At 40.1% G+C, this 17,330-nt stretch overlaps 1 protein-coding gene across 1 annotated transcript in view; it reads right to left on the bottom strand.

The window, feature by feature from the left end:
* Positions 1-7,805, bottom strand: part of rgs6 (regulator of G protein signaling 6) — a 133,712-nt gene extending 125,907 nt beyond the window's left edge. The window contains exon 1 of the mRNA XM_015947705.3: positions 7,720-7,805. The gene's annotated coding sequence lies outside the window, so the exon portion shown is untranslated. The remainder of the gene's footprint in view (positions 1-7,719) is intronic.
* Positions 7,806-17,330: the final 9,525 nt, after the last annotated feature.

Here is a 17,330-nt window from a genome sequence, read left to right as displayed (position 1 = left end):
TACAATTTACAGACTTTAAACTAAAAACGGCGTCGTACGAGCGGAGTCATCCGCTCACACATAAAAGTGAAATCGCTTGTAGGGTCATCATATTTTACCACGATCTTAATAAATTAGCATCAGATCTAAAGGAAGACCATACATGGACAGCTATTAGATTTTAATGGACGGAGAATCTTTGATCACCAAAGTAAAAACACGTTTAAAATAATTTTTCTAATACATTTCATTTTTATAATGGAACAAAAATAAATGAAAGTTTACTCATTTATAAAAGTATAACCGATTTTTCTTTATTTTAAAATAAAATATACAAAATATACAAAATATTATCATCAGATCATCTTTTGATCTCCTTGACAACCAGATACTTTAATTGCACGTATTTTTATTAGGGTTTTTTAAAATTATATTTCATTAACTAGAAATATTACTGTAACTTGATCCTACAAGATTTTTACTCTGGTGTAGAGGTAGACCAATATATCGGGCCGATATTGCTCATTCTCATAACAGCATTGGCCGATATCTTGGTAAAAATGAACAGGCACATCCATGGACTACCCGATGCTGCTGCATAATACATTTTAAAAGTATATTTATGTTCCTGAATAACAACTGCATAATAAATGCTCCGTCATCCATTTTATATAGCAGTTAAATATTTAAGACTTGGTACGTTGACTGGTTTGTGTGATTAACTTTAGTCAGATGTCTGGTTTCAACACAGAGCAATACACACAATTAAAAATGAACAGCTGGTTAAATTCAGTGTTCAAAACCTGATTGAACAGCAGAAATTTTGTGCATCAGCTTGTGTTTTTGGTGACATTTTAGCATTCAAATAAGGCAGAAAAGGTCTAGATATTGGCCATAACAATTGGCCCAAAAATCGGCGGCACATGTCGGCCAATGGCTGTCCATGACCTCTACATATTGATAACATGCTAAATAATGATTATAGCCACAAAGAGCTAAATCACAAGAAAATCAATTCATCTGTAAGTGCGGCTCGTATGTTTGAGTTGAAGATGATCAGCTCGTGTGGGGCTTGTTTTCTTTTTTAAGTAGATGTTAAATATCTTTCTGCTGACTGCATTGCGTTGTTTAACTCATTCACTGCCAATGACAACAAAAGTTGTCACTTTAAATCCAACCGTTCACTGCCAATGAAGTTGTCATTTGCATTTTTTTTTTACTGTGTGGGCGTCGGAAAGAGCCCCCACACCATGAGAACAAACATCTCAGCTCTAAAGCCGATCTTCATCCGCGTACGTCACACGTCACGTGATCAGGAAGCAGAAAATCCATGTGTTAGGAGATCATTTTGGGCCGCTGCTGTAAAAAAAGTGAGGCGCGAACTGGAAAAGCTTCTGCCGATCACAATTCACCAACGGATTATGAAAGAACGGATAACGCTCGAAACGCGCGGATTCTTCCTGATGTAAGAGGTGCGTCTCCGCTTTGTTTTGGTTGTTTTGCCGTTAACATCATCCCAGCGCGACTCTTAAAAAAACAGTAATAACTGAGAAACGGTGAGAAACGCTGGCAGCGAAGGCCTTTAGCGATCAGGAAACGGCTGGCAGCGAATGAGTTAAAGTAAAATGCAACAGCATCTGTGCGGTTTAAGTGATGATAGTTGTCTGATTTAGAACATAAACATTAGAACAGTTATAACAGGTTTGAGATGGTTCATCTGTATGTCCGATCGGGGGGCTGGGGGTAATCTCGCCTCAGGCACCTAATTGGGTAGAGCCGGCCCTGGTAGCACTTCAAAATCAATGCTGTCATCAGCCAGCGGTTTGTTGGTCTGAATTTCTCGGAGATGATCCGTGTTGTGTGTGGGCACAGGAGCCTCGAAGGACGGCATCTTGAGAGCAAAGGAAAATGTGGCATTTGTTTGCAATTGCAAATCAAAGAAGTGCTGAAAGCATCTTTGAATTAATGGCTTCCAATCTGCTGTCTTTATTCCAGACACACCATCTGTTTTGTCAGCAGCTCACCCTGATGACAAAATGCCTGAGGGGCTTCCCTGTAAAGCTAAAATTCACACGCAGGTTGATCAATCCTCCTCCTGGGATTACACGCACCCTTGTAAGCCCAGATCAATACCACCTGATTGGCTCCGGCTTTTTACTTGGCATGAGTGAAATGTTCTGGCTGAAAAATCACATTTTATCAGCATGTTTTACTCTGGTGGCGTCTTTCAGGTGACATTTAGTCAGAGTTAATTGCTTTAAAAACAATTCAGGTGACAATTTAAAGATGAAAGAGTGTCAGTGAGAAACAAACAGCGATTAATCCTGTATTCCTGGTTAGAGACGCTTTGATTGCAACAGTTCAGCTGATTTCAATAATTAGAACAAGAAAACTTAAGATTTCATTAAAAAATATACTCCTTGATTCAAACATGAGCTTTTTTCTTTTAAATCCAAAATTACAAACAAAAACAGCTTCTTCTCGAGACACGATGGTAAATAAGCATTAAGAGATAACTCGTAAGAAAACCAGAAGATTATAGAAATAAAATCACGGGGAGTTTCGTCACCTGCGTGTTTTTATCCAAACACCACATGCTGATTTAGCAGCAGGTGAATACAGATGGAGCTCTTTTCCCTATGGACCCTCCACAGTGCACCCATTACCACCACCACCAGCACCGCCACACCCCCAGGCAAGTAAAAATGGCTGCCTGGTTTAGGCAAGGCAAGGCAGCTTTATTTCTATAGCACATTTCATACACAGGGGCACTTCAATGTGCTTTCCATTAGCAAGAACATTAAAATCAACGTGACAGAAAATACTATTTAAAAATGTAAAAGAAACAAAGTTAAAGGGTGAGCAAATACAACGCAGAAGGTACAGCATAAGAACATTTATCCCAAAGGCAGATGAAAACATGAAGGTTTTCAGTTTTGTTTTAAAAGTAACTAGAATTCAGGTACATTTGAGGTCATGGGGAAGCTGTGTCCATCTGTGAGCACCATAGTGGCTAAAAGCAGCTTCACCTTGTTTGGTTCTGACCCAGTTGTACCAACTGACCACTTCCTAAGGATCTCAGAGCCCTGCTGGGCATAGATATCTGATGGAGATCTGACACGTATTCTGGCCCTAAACCACTGAGTGATTTATAGACTAGTAGAAGTGGTTTGAAATGGATTCTGTAGTTTACTGATAATCAGTGTAGAGATTTAACTCATTCACTGCCAACGACTTGCCCCTTTCACAGATAAAAATCACAAGGTGCTTCACATTAAACAGAAAAAATATGTTAACATAAACATGAGAATAAGAGAAAGTTTTAGGTATATCTATAAAAGAACAACCTGACTAAAAATAAAACAATTGTCAAATCATGCTTTTATTTATTAAGCAAACCCGGAATTGTGAAATCTGCTCTCTAACAAAAAAATCCCGAAGAGAAAAGGCTCATTTCCACGTCCGAAACAACCGGCTAATTTTACCAGATATTCGCAGAATACGTGTCTTCGTCACACCAGGCGGCCCAAAAGACTGTTTTCTACGTGTTTTCAGAAACCCAAAACTACCTGAACTAGAATTTGTATTTGAAAAGGCCCGTAGAGTTGTTGGGTGGGACTTGTCTATAACGAATGCTGATTGGTTGCAACTCGGTAAGACGTTAAATTGGCAGACATTGCCAAACTACCAGCTAAATTAGAAGAGTTGCTGGTGACGCTGAATGAAGGTTAAAGAAAATAAGCCATGTTCGCGCTGCTTTAAAATCACATTTCTAAACTTCCAATGCCAGAAAAAGCAGAAGCATTGGACATCACTTTTTAAGTCCCTCATCCCCTGAATGGATTAAATCATTATTTACTTTGATGGAATCATCTTTTTTAATGTCATTAATGTTCGTGGACACCTTTTGGCGCTGATCAGTGACATCACTCACTGCTGATGCAGCCTGAATGTGCCGGCTTCTCAGCAAAGTCCTAAATGAGCCGATTTCATGGAGACAAAGGCTGAGATGACCGAGCCAGTATATTATCCATCACCATCTCCCAGAAAACCCTTCAACGTGGTTGAATTAAAACAATCCTTGAAAGGAGAATCACTCACAATGACGCGAGAATCTCTTTAGCAGTTACCACACATGGCTGATGATAATTGTTGCCACTAAAGGGGGCCACAGGCAGGCAGTAAAGGTAAAATATTTAAGTATTCTACAATGACATATTAACAGAACAGTCTAATGTCTCAGTCGTGTTGGAAGGAAGGTTGCAGTGACACAGATTTCATTGAGCAAATGTTTGAAAAATGCAACAATGCCGTTGCCTAAAAGACCGAGAGGGCGGAGCCGCTTACAAACACACACACACAGGCTCACAACGGCATTGTGACATCATATGGTACCAGCTAAAAATCTAGGGTACCTCTTAGCCAATAGCGATGGCAGATTTAAATTCAAATGCAGTGCAGAGTTTTACGTGACAACAGCACAACACTTGACAGTTTTAGGCAGAAAATTAAAATTTTAACTAAAATGCACTAAAGTGCAAAACTATTAACGACACTTGTCTGCAGCATGATTAGACACGTGTTTATATAGTTTATCAGAAAAAAAGTTGATTTGGGGGTGACTTGCTCTTTAAAGAGGGACGTAGTCGCTCAGTGCATTTACATGAGTATCAGATGAGCAAACTATTGCCCTTAAAATAGTGATGTATGTTTTTTTAAACGGGTTAGTGTTGCTGGAGGCAAACTGGTTGTAATTGTGCTGACGCATCCTGATAGCGCCATAGGAACCTGACTGCATCTGCATGTAAATGGCCGCGTCGTAACGCTGGTTACTTCTGGACCGCGGAAGCAGTCTTCTGATAATTTCATCGCCACAAAGTAACACGTGGAACACCAAATCAGCTGTGTTGCAACATTGTTGTTGGCCATTCCTTTGGCCACTGTGCTTATTCATTTTTAACTCCGTCTGCTTCACTCCCACGGCCGCCAGCATTTCTTTACTAGTTGTGATGCTATAAGCCAGCTGGAAGAATGCCGTCACGAAAGGGCGCACGTCGCCACCTACTGTACCTGAGTGGAACAAACTTCTTTGAGAGTTTGGTTTTTTTAAATACGTGGAAACTAGGATAAGGCTCCCAGTTTGTTACTTTAGATCAACCTAGATCGACTTAGATGCACATGTAAACAGTCTGTGAACCCGTGTGGTTGCAGTCCCCGCCAAGCTAGCGCTGCAGCGCCAGAATTTATTATTCAACATCGACCGGAAAAATGCAGCCGGTTTTGTAAAGACCCTAGCCCAGTAGCTAACAGGAGGAACCCAGAAGTTATTTCTTGTAACCCTAAGAAGCCATGGCATTTTTCCATTTTTCCAAAATCAGGTGAAGCAAACTAGAGGCTAACATTGAGCTAACAATGCTAATGGTGAACTAGATAAAAAACAGTCGGCTCCTGAAAGATGCTCCATCCATGGGTTTTAGCAGCTGCTGCTTCAGCTCTTTCAGAATCTTTTGTTGGTGCTTAATATTTCAGGAGTCCAAAATTTTATTTTGATTTTTTAATAGATTCAATAAGAAATGTGAACAACACGTATCTGTTTAGCTTTATTGTGACATCATAACATCGATAAACAGCTTTGTTTCTTGGTGAGTCTATACATTGAGGTGGTTTTTTAGTTTTCATCTTTAGCTCAAAAGATATTAAAAAGAAAATACCTGAATATTTTTGAGACAGTATTTAAAAGATTTATCAGAGCTGGCCAATATTTATATTTAATGACCAACTGGTCTGTGAATGCAACCTTTCCGAGCAGCAATAGAAAATCTTAGAGATGCTCCGATCTGATCACATGATCAGAAATCAGCCCGATCGCGTGTTTTCGAAAGAATCAGAATCGGGAGAAATAAATCGGATTTAACCTTTTAAAGCAAACATGACTTCAAATAAAAATTACTTAGTTTTAATTTCAAAAATTCCCACTACATCAGTAACATTTGTTTCTTGTACGAAAACAACACAGTAACGTCACACAATTTACAGCAGGCAAGAACTCAGACACCAATTGCCGCTGTTAGCAAGCCTGCTAACACAGAGCTAGCGTGTCTCCACAGGAGAGCTAAGATATCTGCAGCTTGGTGGTATTTTAAACCGGACAGCAAAGGCAGAGCTACAGACACTTGTAATGTGTGCATACTGAGAATTCAACGTGCTAGGCACAGCTCCATGATTCACTGTCTTCAAACAAGCTACTTTCACTGTCGGCTTTTCCCGGGCATCAACAAAGCAAATCACCGGTCTCCTTTAACCGCCAGTTCATCTCTGAGCCAGCCGACAAGAGAAAGTTACGCTAATAAACTAAGAGAAATGCTGGCTGGACCCTGCTCCCCGTGCTGCGCGCTGCCTGCGTCGTCACATGAACACGGCTCACAGCTGCATATTGAGGGAGTAAAAAAACTTGAAAAAAGAGCAACGCTGCTACTTTTAATTATATTCACAATATAAACATATTTTTAATTGGTGTACTACCTAAAAAAGAAAGTTAAACTTAAAGGACAATTTGATGTGTTTTCGTCTTATTTTAATTAGGGATGCACGAGTGCCAATACCAATACCATTACCAGTATCGGTAAAAGTTAACCGATACCAAGAACCGATACCAATGCAGTTGCTTGAAAATGGCGTCACTGTAACTTGTCATTTCTGTTCGCCTAATATTTTAGTTTTGTGATGATTTTCATTCATACATTTCACTTTTTATCTACCTCAAAGTCTTTTCATGTTGAAAGCAGAGAAGAAAATAAAATCTGTATTCCAAATCATTGCATTTTTTTGTGTGGTGGAAGTATCGGTATCGGTAATCGGCATCGGCGAGTACTCAGATCCAAGTATCTGTATTGTATCAGTTTAGAAAAAAAGAGGTATCGTGCATCCCTAATTTTAATGCTTTCTTGATGTTTTTCCCCCATTTTTTTCTTATTTTTATGCTTTGCTAAAAAAAATCATTTTTTCTTCTTATCTTAGCGCTTTTCTGAAAAGTGTCAGATCAGGACTCGATATCAGCAGTTGCTCAAATTCAAATGACTCGGAATCAGCTCGGGAGCAAAAAAAAAAAACGAGATTGGAACATCCCTAGAAAATCTGTATTTTTCTGCCGTTGTCGCCATCAGATATTCTTTTTGGAAGTTTTTTGCTTCCAGGATCACTAACTTAAAGAAACTGGTGGGGGTTATTAGTTTCGTGTTATTTATAGGTCTGTGAGATAAATCGGCATCAGCGCTCAAAGCTGCGGGAAAAGAAAAATCGGAAATGGGTATCGGCTCTCAAAATCAGAATCAGTGCCTTTAAATTTGGAGCTTAGAAACTGGAATATCTTAATCTGTCCTCAGGAGGATCTACTCCCGGAAAATACACGCACGCGCACACACCTTCCATAGTACGCACATGTAGTCTACAGCGTGAACTCTCCTCCCACGCATCCCAGTAAATCCCGCAGTGAGATAACACACGTCAAGTGTGACTTGGAGCAACACGAGTCCCTTCAATCACAAGTGAGCTGTGACCACACTCCGGAGACGCGCGCGCGCGCGCACACACACACACACACACACACACACGGCTGGAGCACCATCCAACATCCCGCCGGCGCATCTCCATCCCCGCCGCGCTCACAGCGCCGCATCCACCCAGCTTTTAATTCATCTTTACTCCAAAGAAACTCATCAGTCTTTCCCCTGTCCTCCTTACCTCTCAGCGCCTGCTGACGTTCATCCGTGGCTTCGGAGCTCCGGAGACGAGGAGCGTCTTCACCACCGACCCAACAAATGCCTGAGAGAGGGAGAGAGGAGGGGGAGAGAGGGAGGAGGAGAGCAGGTCTGAGTCTCACATTAAAACACACACACACACACACACACACACACACACACACACACACACACACACACACACACACACACACACACACACACACACACACACACACACACACACACACACACACACCAAAAGTAAAGAATGCATAGAAAAATCACCCAAAACGCAAACCTGATTTTAAAAAATCAGTATTTTGTCCTTTTTCTATTAAAAAATCCATCTTTTTATTTAATTAAACAATTCCACCTCTTAAATTGGATTAAACCTGCATTATTTGATTAATCTGGACCAGAAACAGGACAGACCAGCCCTTTCCTACAGTCATTTTGTGTTAGGGTGCTGACATGAGCAGCAACCTGAAGGCTCCTCACAGGGTTCAAAGAGCTCAAGGTTCCAGACTTTTCCTTAACCCATACCTCACATTAAAGTATTTTTGTGTGCTGACACGTGTATTTTTGTGAATAACTTTGGCTATGTTAATGCAATTTATCTAATTTTTGGGAGGATGTGTATTTTTGAAGATATTACTAAAAATAGCTAGAAAAAAATCTTCAACTCCCTTTATTATAACGCAGAATTTGTTTTGTGGCGTTAAGCATCTTTCTGCATTTTTTTGCGCCATTGACTTCCATGTAAATCATAGTTTTTATAATAAGCATAAATATTAGCATAATTTTTTAAAAATATTATTCTGTCTGTGTTCCCAGACCAGTCACACATTCAATGTTTAGTTTTTACCATTTTCCACTAGATGACTTATTTTCTCCATATAGCAGGGCAATGACTGACACTGCATTTGAATTGAATGATTCTGCTGTATTTCTTTACCTCAGACTGTCCATTATAATACATATTTTACAAAAAAATGGTTTGTGTGTTATTTAGAGATTCCATACAATAGTTTGCATGTGTGTGTTCTGAATTTTTGGTAATTGTGTTTTTACAGTGTGCCTTAAAAAATAAGCCTTTACTGAAAGTAGAAAATCTGCTCATTCTCAAAATGGCATTTTGACATGTGTCACTCTGTGTGTGCTTGTGCAGGCATGCATGCATGCAGGGATGAAAGCACTTTACAAATCTTCAAAAGACAGATCTGTGATCATTATTTGGAGTGGTTGTGCAGGTGTTGGCAAGGGGAGTGTGTGTGTGTGTGTGTGGGGGGGGGGGGGGTGTGAGGTCCTCATGCACACTGTTGAAATCATGAATATTCATCAAAGGCATGCTATATATAAAAAACAAAGGATTTTCTGCAAAATTTCAGATACTCGCAATTTTACTTTTGCAAATTGTTATTTCAACAAGCACAAAGCATTTACATGGATGAAAATTAAGATGAAGGCTGAAAAACTTCAAAGGCGTACATTTGTTTGGCAAAACAAATTCTTGCAGAGCTGAGTTTGTTTACATGGAGTTGGGGTCAGTTTACACAGTTGCACCAATTGACTAAAAGTACATATGAGACTCAGATCCGGATTAATGTCTTTCTGCCGCAAGCATGAGAAGAAGTTTAGACACAGATCAAGACCTGACATCAGGAGTCTCTGTCGGCCTCACACTTCCACCGTCGAGGGATCACCCGCTTCGCGGACAGCTTCAATTTTTTTTTAACAATAACAATCCTTGATGCAATAATTAAACACACTAACATAGAGGGGAGGAGAAAGTATGACAACTGGACGGATGTTGATGACGTGGAACTCTGCGCATTCCTTGGGCTGCTCGTCCCCGCTGGGGGTGCTCTGTTCCTGGGGGAATCTGCTGCAAGCCTCTGGGGGAAGGAAACTTAGAGGCCGATTTTCAGAGCCACAATGAGCCTGCGAAGGTTCCATTTGCTGACGGCAACGGTGCGATTTGATGACCGCTTGAGGGCAGCACGCCGGGTGGTGCAGCAGTACAAGCTCGCTCCCCTCCGGGAGGTGTGGGACTTCCGGGTGGGCCGGCTCCCTCTCGCCTAAAACCCCGGTGAAGATGAGTGTGTGGATGAACAGCTTGTCAGATTCAGAGGTTGCTGCAACTTCCAAGTAGTATATGCCCTCAAAGCTTGCAAACTATGGCATCAAGCTGTGGGTGGTGTGCGATGTGGCCTCTTATGCCTGGGGGATTATTCCCTACCTGGGCAAGATGACGCGAGATGCCCCGGCAGAAAGGGAGCAAGGGACTGAGTGGCTGCACTGTCACCATGGACAATTTTTTCACATCACTAGCCCTTGGAGAAGAGCTGCTCCAAAATAAAATGTGTCTTGTGGGAACAGTTAGGCGCATCAAGCCAGAGCTGCCCCCACAGCTGCTGCAGACGAGAAGCAGAGCGGTTCTGTCCTCCCTCTTCGCCTTCACCTCCATCTCCACCGCGGTGAGCTACATACCAAAGTGCAGGCTTGCATGCACGCTTTTGCAGAAAATGTGGACAGGCAGTGTGCGAGGAGCACTTATCAGTTGTGTGCTTAACCTGCAGCTGTTAGCTCTCTCTCTCTCTCTCTCTCTCTCTCTCTCACACACACACACACACACACACACACACACACACACACACACACACACACACACACACACACACACACACACACACACACACACACACTTTTTCTTTGTTCATGTGCTTTAATAAAGTGTTCAAATGGCCATCTTTGCAAGTGCATTTTTTTGTGCTCTAATGACTTTAACATGAGTATTTTAGAAAATATGACATCACACAAAAACTACAAAGTGAGCAAAAAATATTTTTATGCTTATTTGTGACACTCCAAGGCTGTGACAACTTACCCACAAAAAAAGGTCATCTGGACATAACACACAAAAAATGATTTGATTTTTTCATTTTTTGTACAGTTTTCAAACTTCTGGTTTTGATAATAAACCTGGCAATAAAGGGGTTAAATCTGAGAAACACACATTATTTTATTGTACTTTATGAGGGCTGAAGCCAAGGATGAAATTCATGTAAAAAAATTGGGACTTATGAAATATATAATATTTCTATGGGAAGCTTTCTAAGTGCATTTTTTGTGCTCAAATGACGTTAGAAATTTTAAACGTTGGGTAAGGGTTAAAATTAAAATTCAGTTTGGAAAAGCAGTGGGGAACCACATTCAGGTAAGGAAAAGCACCTTTGAAATCATTATGGGCTTCAATTTTTATCTTTAAATATTTTTGCTCAGAAGAAAATGAAAGAAACCAATTTTCAAAGTTGGAAGTTTCGTGCTCTTTGCTAGAATTTGACTCAATGTTCTTGTAAAAGAGGTGATTTTGTTACACAATTGGGCCTAAAATGGTGGAAACTCAGCAGAAAGTCAGAAACTGGACCTGGATAACTTAAAATAAAACTCACAGGCAGATGAAGAGCTGCTCCAGTGTTTTTTTAAGTTTCATTGACAACAACAAATAAAACCAAAAGCTGCACATTTAAATGTAAAATCCATTAGAACAAACAGCAGCCTGCTACTCAGAGGGACTGATGGATGATTAACAGCAGGTGTGGCAATCAGCTACAGGTGTGATGCTGAAAACAGAGGAGGTCATTTTGAATTAACTTTATTGGTACTGAGCTGGGAGTTGGCGTGACTCGTCCTGCAGACCTGAGTAGATTTGCTGGCCAGCAGCAGGCTTCAGCGTCATAGACATCTTTTTTCTTTTAAATCCTGAAGCTTTGATCTGGTCTGCCCGCCCCAAAAGCCTCCATGTTCAGGTGCAACGAAAGCTGGAGACAAGGACCAGGCTGACTGAAAATAAACACCTGCTACATATTAAATACCAGAACAAATAAGAGGCACAACAAAGAAAAACCTGCATGAGAAAGACTTTACCGCTTAAATAATGGAGGTTTTGTTTGTTTGACTGCTTTTAACAGATTTTCATTCAGTTTCATCATCACATGGGATTCAACTCGACTTATTTTCATTTTTCACGCTTTCCTTCCATCCAGTTCAGTTTTAAAACACAGATATTTAAACCACCTACTTTTGTCTTCTCTATTTGATCATGCAGCCTTTCTTTTCTGGCTCACCTGCTTCTGAGGAAAGGTCTCCGTCATCCTCGGTCTTATTAATTTAATACATTAGCTTTCTGTTGGTCTAAATGGATGAAATTAGTTTCAGTTAAACGGACAAAAAAGAACAATTTTTAAGGATTTTATTTCTTTAATGGGATTATTTCTTAAAGACAAACCTGCTTCATTAAATCTCAAACATGCCTTCTGCCCTCTAGTGGCAGATAAAAACACTGCAGCAGGCAAGTGCCAATTTTATCCTGTTAGTTTTGGTCTTTACGTAACGTAAATTTTAAAACTGCAGAAAAATGTTAATAATTTCCTGATTATTTAGCTTTAATGACATGCAGGAGTGAAATTTGCTTTTAGGTGATTTCTAGTTCTCTCTCGGAGATCTGATGCCGTTTAGAGTTGCTAATCTCAGTAAAACCGGATCAGTTATTCTTCAGTAACCAGCTAACTAAACAGAAACAGCTGCGCTAATACTACAGCCTGTTTTCTTATAAAAGCTTCTGTAATTTTACAGAGACGGGTAACTCATGAGCTGGCAGGATGAATACATTTGACTCACTTAAGCTTTTGTACTTGTGTGGTTTATATCTGAGATGCATAAAACGGATCACTGCTGGGACAAATGTGTCTGCGGGCTTTAGATAGGCAACATTCTCTGGATCATACATTCTCTTTTAACTTCTTTCGTCTTCACTTTTCAGTTCATCCCAAAGTAATCTTCCCAATTTCTCATCCTGAATGTGTGCTCAGTTTACAGCTGTGAACCACGGAGCCCAGCGGCTGAAGTCCTTGGCTAATGGGGACTTTGGCCGAGCATCGAAGCACATCAAAGCCTCTGATGCAACGATGGACCGACGGAGGAAACTGGGTGATCACCAGTCAGGAGGGGCTGCCCACCATCTCTACAGCGAGATTTTTTCACCACTGATGCTGCAGACTAAAAATATTTGCTGTCCTAGTTCAATAAGCTACTATTGGGACGAGAAGCGAGGGGCCAGCGAGCTTCAAAAGCCACAGCTGGGTCTCTCTTTTAGGACTTCTGGTGTTCATCTGTGAGCGTGAAAATGGGGGAGAAAAAAAAACATCATGGGAGAAAATCTGCTTAAAAATCAATACGTGCACTCGAGCTAACAGGCGTCAAAACTAAATTGATACTAATGGACCAATCTGTTCACACACACACACACACACACACACACACACACACACATGGATGGAAGCCAAAACATTCACTTTGGACTGAACTACTGTGCATCAGTAAACAGGAAGAGGAGAATATTGGAGTGTGTGTGTGTGTGTGTGTGTGTGTGTTGTGGACTGCAGGAGTGTGGGGGATAGAAGCACCAACACACAACAGGAAGAAAGAGTAAAGAGATGCTTACACTGTAAGAAATAAAATGTTGAATTTACTTCATCGAGTCATGTCAACTGGTTCCACCAACCATAGTAGCTTAAAGAGCAAGTCACCCCCAAATCAACTTTTTTTTCTGATAAACTATATAAATGCATGTCTGATCATGCTGCAGACACGTGTAGTCAATAGTTTTGCACTTTAGTGCATTTTAGTTAAAATTTAAATTTTCTGCCTAAAACTGTCAGTGTTGTGCCGTTGTCAGGTAAAAACTCTGCACTGCATTTGAATTTAAATCTGCCATTGCTATTGGCTAAGAGGTACCATAGAACGTTAGCTGGTACCATATGATGTCACAGCATCGTTGTGAGCCTCTGTGTGTGTGTATTTGTTAGAGCTCCGCCCTCTCGGTCTGCTAGGCAACAGCATTTGTTGCATTTTTCAAACAGGAAGTGGGGGCGGAGTATTACTCTGGTAGGGGGTGACTTGCTCTTTAAGTGTAAAGAGTAATGTACATTTTTATATGCAGTTAGGTTAAAAAGAAATGTTTTACGCTATTTAACCAAAGAGCAGTGTAGAACATACCATGTTCAGTGTTAGTCGCCAAAAGAAAACGGACGGGGAAACTCTTGGGTCGGATTTACGTCACCCTGAAAATCAGCATTCAGCGTTAGCAACTACACCACACAGCAGAACTCCTCCTGGCTTGTGTTATTAGTGGAGATAAAACAACATTGCAGAGCAAACAGACAGTGGTAGAGTCGTGTTGCTGTTAGCCAATCAGAGGAGAGACGTCCAGCTATCAGGAATAATGTCCTCCGGCTAACTTCTACTTCCTCAGACTGGGGCATCAGAGCTTTATTTAGAGACCCGAGCAAATGTAAAAACCGAGTGAATGAAAGTTTAGTGGAACCAGTTGGCATCATTTGATTCAACATTTTATTTCTTAGAGTGTAGTTCCCATGTTCCAATAGAAAAAGAATGGAAAATTTCTCTTAATTTTCCTAATTGTTTAACAGCTTGTTTTGTGGATTTTGTCAGTTTTTATTAAGAGAAACCAGATTTCAGTGTTTAATTATAAAATATCAATAAAATATTTAAAAAGGGTTTTAGTAGAACATATCAGTGTTTTAGTGCTGCTGTAAACTGTGATGGGATAATGCAAATAAAAATAAGCAGTTTGTGCCGTTTTCACCTCCCAGGTACCATAAACTAAATTATAATCCAAAATCAGTAAAACAAACTGAATTCTGCCTGTTTTTGTGTCGCTAAAGTTTCTTAGATGTGGCAAATTTATATTTTAGAAATACAAAAATGAGCAGGTGTGTTACCTGTCTGGTTATTGTGTTTTTATGTTTGCAGGATCGCTGAAAATCCACCAGAACCAGTTTTATAAAACAGCCCACCCATCAGGTTTGTCACTGAAGCCGTCCTGCATGATGGATTTGAGTTTTCTAACAAACGATCTTTTCCAAAGCTGCAGATTTTCCTAGTTTACATCTTTCGTTTTGGTACAAACCTCCACCTGTGTCATGACTTCATCCTCCTCCTCCACCCTGACCCCGCAATGACCTCATACGGCTCCAGGCATCGCCGCAGGTGGACACAAACCAACTCGTCTCACGGCTACTGGAATTGTTTATAATTCTTGCATCAATAACAGAAAATCAGAGCTCTTAAACATAAATTCACCAGATAAAAGCATTTAAAAGACTTAGATTTGCTTATTTCTTTAAGCTCAAATCAAAGGATGTTGAGGCCAAACCGCGTCATGGTTGTGAAAATTACAGCTGAGTGAGAAGATAAAAGCAAATCAGGCGTAATTATGGGTTTTATGGGTACTCTGTTACAGCAACCGACTCATCCCTGCAACCGACTCATCCCTTGTTGATTTTCTCCTGAATGAAAAAAAGCATGTTATTTTTAGAAAACTTATCTTATTGCAGCTAAATAAGATTATTAAATATGTGCATTCAAACCCGATGTCAAGCTTCGTTGGGTCTCAGTTTTTTGCAAAACACATAAAATGACATAAAAAATACATTCCACAGTATTTATAGAGAAATAATGACAAAATCAATCAAAAGTGGCTTGGAAAATGCATAAATGATTACATAAGTTGTTTTTTCCCTTTGGAGCACGCCCACTCTCCTGCTCCAAGTGTTTTTCTCTCCACTCCTTTTGTACAAAATAACTCCACACCTCCTGTTAACGCTCGCTTCATGCCGTATTTCATTTACTGTGTAATTATCATCCAATTAGTGGATGGGGTTCACCAGGTGTGTGCACTAAGGCCCCAGTGACACAGCTCAGGCAGAATCTGGTGTAATAATCTGAAGATCAGGCGTGGACTTCGATCCTCGCCAACCTGGAGGTCACTGCTGCTGTTCTGTCAACATCCCAGAGGAGGCAGAATCAGTCAAAATGTCAGCGATTAGAAGAAAAATGCTACTTGGATCAATGTCTTCTTGGCTGAATAAAACATGGAAAACAAGGACTTGGAGATGAAGTACGCCTAACCCATACACAAAATGCAAAAACACTTTAGAAATATATTTATTTTTATCAAACTTAGCAGAAAAGTGAGATTTAGTTTGTGTCTGATCGTGATCGGTTACGGTTTTCAGTCTAGTAAAGCCATTTACTAAAACTACATGAAAATAGACTGAAAACATTATGAGATGTAGAACGTTGTTTATAAAATCTCTAAATCACAACAAACTACATTTGTCCTGATTTCTGCCAAGAGGGAGGTGAAAACAACTTTTTATTAGGGATGGACAATATATCGGCATCAACATCGGTATCGGCCGATGTTAGTCATTTTTTAACGTATCGGTACGATAAATAAAACCGGGCCAATTTTAACAACCGATATTTTATCCATCTCGTCTCCATTTGTTTGCCTGTTTCAGAGGTTGATGGGGGTGATGTGTAATTGTTTAGTCATGTGAATGGTGAATGAAATAATCTCAGAACCATAAATGTGTGTGGTGTGTGTACGTAATAATGTAAATTCAGCTGTAACCATTTTCATTTTATACAAAAAAATCTGCCGATTTTAGAAGCATTAATGTCAGTTTATCTGTATCGGCAAACATCGGTTATCGGCATTAACAGTGATATTAACTCGTTCACTGCCAATGACGACTAAAATCGTCATTTGCATTTTTTTTACTCTGTGGGCGTCGGAACGAGCCCCCGCACTGTGAGAACAAACATCCCAGCTCTAAAGCCAATCTTCATCCGCGGATGTCACACGTCACATGATCAGGAAGCAGAAAATCCATGTGTTAGGAGATCGTTTTGGGCCGTTCCTGCAAAAAAAAGTGAGGCGCGAACCGGAAAAGCTTCTGCCGATCACAATTCAACAAAGGATTATGAAAGAACGGATAACGCTCGAAATGCGCGGATTCTTCCTGATGTAAGAGGCGAGTCTCAGCTTTGTTTTGGTAGTTTTGGCGTCGACATCCTAGCGCGCAACGTTCTGACTCTTAAAAAAAAGTTAAAACAGTGAGAAACGCTGGCAGCGAATGAGTTCACAGATATTTTTTCCATCTTCTCTCCTTTTTTTGCCTATTTCAGAGGGTGAGGGGGTGATGTGTAATTGTTTAGTCATGTGACCAGTAAATGTAATCATCTCAGAACCGTTAATGTGTGTGGTGTGTGTGTACATAATAACATAAATTCAGCTTTAATCATTTACATTTTATACAAAAATCTGCTGATTTTAGACGCATTAATGTCAGTTTATCGATATTGGCCATAACAGTGATCTTAAAATCGGATATCGGTATCGGCCGAAAAATGTCATATCGGTGCATCGCTAGCTTTAATTTATGAAGTTTGTTCTAGAATCCAGATTTATTCTAAAATAAATATTCTAAAATGTATTTTATAAGTGAAATGTTTTATTTCCATTAGTATTTTGACTGTTTCTAAACCAGAGCAAAAACTAAATATATAAACAAATAAAATCTGCTGCATGCAGGTTTTTTTGGTCACAGGTGACGGTTAAATTACATCTTTTGTTCGAGATATTTTTGTTGGGCCTGAATGAAAAGGATTAGCCAGAAGTGAACTATTGGTATTAATTTAAAATAAAGGCTTTAAGAAAGACGGGCTTTCATTGTGAGGGTT

Source organism: Nothobranchius furzeri, chromosome 2 (assembly GCF_043380555.1).
Source record: "Nothobranchius furzeri strain GRZ-AD chromosome 2, NfurGRZ-RIMD1, whole genome shotgun sequence".
In the NCBI taxonomy this organism is placed as follows: domain Eukaryota; kingdom Metazoa; phylum Chordata; class Actinopteri; order Cyprinodontiformes; family Nothobranchiidae; genus Nothobranchius; species Nothobranchius furzeri.
This window is presented reverse-complemented; position numbering and strand designations above follow the sequence as displayed.